Source organism: Tachyglossus aculeatus, chromosome X1 (genome assembly GCF_015852505.1).
Source record: "Tachyglossus aculeatus isolate mTacAcu1 chromosome X1, mTacAcu1.pri, whole genome shotgun sequence".
NCBI lineage: Eukaryota > Metazoa > Chordata > Mammalia > Monotremata > Tachyglossidae > Tachyglossus > Tachyglossus aculeatus.
Genome location: NC_052101.1, coordinates 29054715 through 29058870, shown reverse-complemented (window position 1 = coordinate 29058870; position 4156 = coordinate 29054715). Strand labels below are relative to the sequence as shown.

Genomic DNA, 4156 nt, shown 5'->3' with positions numbered 1-4156 from the left:
CATCCTGAGTCTAAGTCCTTTGTCCCTCCAATCTTCCTGGACTTCCTTTCTCACTTGTGGGGAAAGTGGCCTAAAGGGATTATTGCAGAGGGCTGGGAGCTCAGGCTATTCCCCTTATGGCCAAGAGATGTCCCAGATTTTGTGATTTCCCTCAGGCAGATGGGGACCAAAACAAGGATTACGGAGGGATGGGGACTAGTGTTAACCCAGGATGTGGGGGAGAGATGAGGGGTGACACTTCAAGGATACTAGAGGCAGGAAAATGGAGGGTCCTGTGCATGCAGTTCAAGCCACTATCATTGCATCAGAATTCCTCACCAAGGGCAAGGTTATGATGAGGGAGAACAAGACAGAGCCAAGACTAATCCCTCTGCTATCCCCCATCAGGAAGAAGAATAGCACATGCCCAGTGCTTCTTCAGTAGATCAGGACAGGACAAACTACACCAATTCAGCTGTTAAATGTGTTAATGTGTTTTCAACTAGGAAAGCCCAATGCCACTTTTATTCAGATATATTTGGAATCAACAACCAAACTTGATTACTGGTATTTTGAGAGCAAAAGGGGCTTTTTTCACCTGGAAGGGAAAGCAGCATAAAAAACACTGGCCAGGAATTTTCAAACAAAGGAGCACTCTTGTAAAGGTTCATTATTCTGTGTCATTTACATATGTATCGTCCTGGTGGAGGGGACCAGAAATCCTTCTGCACAATGGAATTGTGTTATTATACTGCTCTGAAATGGTATGGTGTGGCTTTCTATTAGGAAAGGGCATCAATATTAAAGGACTCAAACTTTCAAAGTAATTTTTTTAAATACCAGTAGAATTCGCTTGCTGATGTAGCAGTGAAGATTCTCCAAACTGCTACAGTGTTTCCTTTAGGGAGCACAAATGAGCTGAGTTGTTAAATATCTCCATTTCATACCCAGCAATTATACTCACCTACATTTTCCATGCTGATTATACTCATTTTCCACTCTCCCTCATTATAAAGTTTGAGAAACTTTTCTGCTTTGATCATTTTTTTTTTTTAAGAATTCTCTTCACATCTTCTCAATCTCCATGTGTCCTGGAGATTTCTCTCAACATGTCATTGGCTCTTACCTAGAATTCTAAAATTTCTGACTTTCAAAGGAATGGTTTAAGATGTTATTTATCAATTCATTAGAGATTGCTTTGCACCTGGATTCCAGTAGGTTATTATCTCCCAGTGTCTAATGAAGAAGACATTGACAAAAGCCTCATAATGATTTGGAATTGCAATAATAGGTAATGCTACTTTATTATAATCATTTGTTGCAATTAAAATGAGAATTTAATTTTACTCCTTGTGATGCTATTTTAATCAAGTGCATCAAGTGAGCTGTTGTCGTGTCCAACCCACAGCAACATCATTGACACATCTCTCCCAGAACGCTCCACTTCCACCTGCAATTGTTCTAGAGTGTATCCATAGAGTTTTCTTGGTAAAAATATGGAATTGGTTTACCATTGCCCCCTTCCAAGTAGTAAACAAGTCTCTGCCCTTGACTCTCTCCCGTGCTGCTGCTGCGTAACACGGGTGAGTTTTGACTTGTAGCAGATTGCCTTCCACTAACTAGCCACTGCCCAAACTAGGAACAGAATGGGTATGCCTCTGCTTGACTCTCCCTCCTGTAGTCGTGACTGGTAAAGTACTGGAAACTCTCCAGTTGCGACCCTGAGAGGGTTTTATGTGAGTAGGTCAACATTATTAGATGAGGGTCAGTATGGTTATAAATCACTTTGTAATTTCTCTCTGTTATGTTTTCCAGAGTAATTTGGTGGCCTGTAAATTCAAATAGAAGTGTCTTCAATTAGAAAAAAAAGAGCTAAGCTACTTTGAAAAATTAAAGTTCAGGGCAGTTAAAGAAAAAAATAAGCTTTACGGGTAGAGTTCAGAAATGGTTTGCAAAATACAATACCCAGAGGTCAAATATTTTTCCCCTCCTTTAAATTATCTTAACATCTATGAGTCTCTGGGAACTCCATGAGTTTTATCTGTGAGCTCTTATTTGGGGGAAAATGCATTTTTAAGAAAGGTATTCTCAGCACCAAGTCAATTCCCCAAGAAGAAGAGGGCTGATCAAAGTGTCAATCATAAAGCCCTACCTACTGAAAGATTTTCAATACAGTCAGTGAGGACAATGATGATGACTTCTTTGATCCACCTATATCAACCAGAGCTGGCAATGACGGGTTAGTGAATTAACAGACAAACTGTCTGTCTGATGTTCCTTCCCCTTCTCCAGTAAGTGGACAATTCTTATGATACTTCATTTGTACTTATTTCTTGGCATAATAATAATAATAATAATGGTATTTGTTAAGGGCTTATTATGTGCCAAACTAAATGCTGGGGTAGATACAGGGTAATGAGGTTGTCCCATGTGGGGCTCACAGTTTTAATCCCCATTTTACAGATGAGGTAACTGAGGCACAGAGAAGTTAATTAGCTTGCCCAAGGTCACACAGCAGACAAGTGATTGAGCTGGGATTAGAACCTACGTCCTCTGACTCCCGAGCCTGTGCTCCTTCCACGAAGCCAAGCTGCCTCTTTAAAAGTAAAATAAATCTGTCCCTGTTCTCCGCTGGCATATTTTAAGATCCTTGAGGGCAGAGATGTGATGTGGCTGCTTACTCTTTTGTCCATTGGCCTACAAACAGTACATGCTCAGGAATTATGACTGATTCATTCATTCATATTCAACAAAATTGTCCTATATTGTTTCCTTTTTCCACATTCAATATTTATGACATACTTCAGTGGGCATACATAAATGACCATTATTTTATTTTTTCTAATTTTCCTAAGAGCTTGAAATACAAAGGTTTCTTTGAACAGCTCTTAGGCCAAGTCTTTCTTTCTGCAAATACTGTATGCCTGCATTGTGGCTTATGTCCATTCTTTAGATTATTTTGTCTACTTTGAAGACCTTTAAAACAAGAACAATTTAGATCTCTTTGTGCAAGGTAACTACTGAAAGGCTCTGAAGAGTTGAACCTAGCACTCACAGGCTTTTCAAATAAAACTCACTGTTCAAATATTAGATAGATATATGATGATGGCATGTTAAGCGCTTACTATGTGCAAAGCACTGTACTAAGCGCTGGGGGGATACAAGGTGATCAGGTTGGTCCATGTGGGGCTCACAGTCTTAATCCCCATTTTACAGATGAGGGAACTGAGGCTCAGAGAAGTTAAGTGACTTGCCCAAGGTCACACAGCAGACATATGGCAGAGCTGGGATTCGAACCCATGACCTCGGACTCCCAAGCCCGTGCTCTTTCCACTGAGCCACGCTGCTTCGCAATAGATTGGTTAGCTATCACGACGTCTAGGAGACAAACTATATTCCTCAAGTATGGAAGCAATTGAGAAACTGAGGCTCAGCAAGGTTGTCTCAAGGTCATGCAGAGAATCAATGCTAGGAGGAAGCTGAATCCAGCTCATCAGCATTCTATTTCCTTTCTCAGAATAAACATTAGTTCTGGCAATGCAAAATAAAGATAATTATGCAATCATTTTTTTCAGGCACTATCCTTATGCCAATAGTTTGAGTAACTGGTCTGTGTGAGGGTTTGAATAAAGGACTTTTGTGATTATTTTGTAAGGGTGAAATAAGTTCTATGCACTATTACTTTACTGCCCTCTATTGTTTCATGGTGATACAAAAATATGGCACATCGATTCACGTACAGGCCTGTAAGCGCTCAATAAATACGATTGAATGAATGAATGAAGCTGCAAAAGACAGGGAATTGCATTTTTTATGGGGGAGACACATATCAGACATTCACCAGGTGACATCATTTGGAAGCATACAGTCTCTGATGCTCAGGGGAATGGATTATAATGAGTGGCTTCTCAACAATTTAATTGCTTCTGTTCACAATTAAACGGGTAACAATTAAATGATTATTAAGGCTAGTTTAACACACCTACGTTCCTCAACAGTATAGAAGAAGAGGTGTGGCCCAATGGATAGAGCACAGACCTGGGAGTTGGAATGAACTGAGTTCTAATTCTGGCTCCAGTACTCGTTTGCTAGTGAGCTTGGGCAAATCACTTCACTTCTCTGTAAAATGGGGATTAAGGCTTTGAGCTTCATGTGGAACAGGATCTGGGTGCAACCA

The 4156-nt window shown here is 40.2% G+C and overlaps 1 non-coding gene across 1 annotated transcript; it reads right to left on the bottom strand.

Annotated features, from left to right (window-relative positions):
• Nucleotides 1-1572: 1572 nt before the first annotated feature.
• LOC119920500 lies at nucleotides 1573-1710 on the bottom strand. Its single transcript, XR_005448242.1, has one exon. It is a non-coding gene; the product is annotated as a small nucleolar RNA SNORA7 (small nucleolar RNA).
• Nucleotides 1711-4156: the final 2446 nt, after the last annotated feature.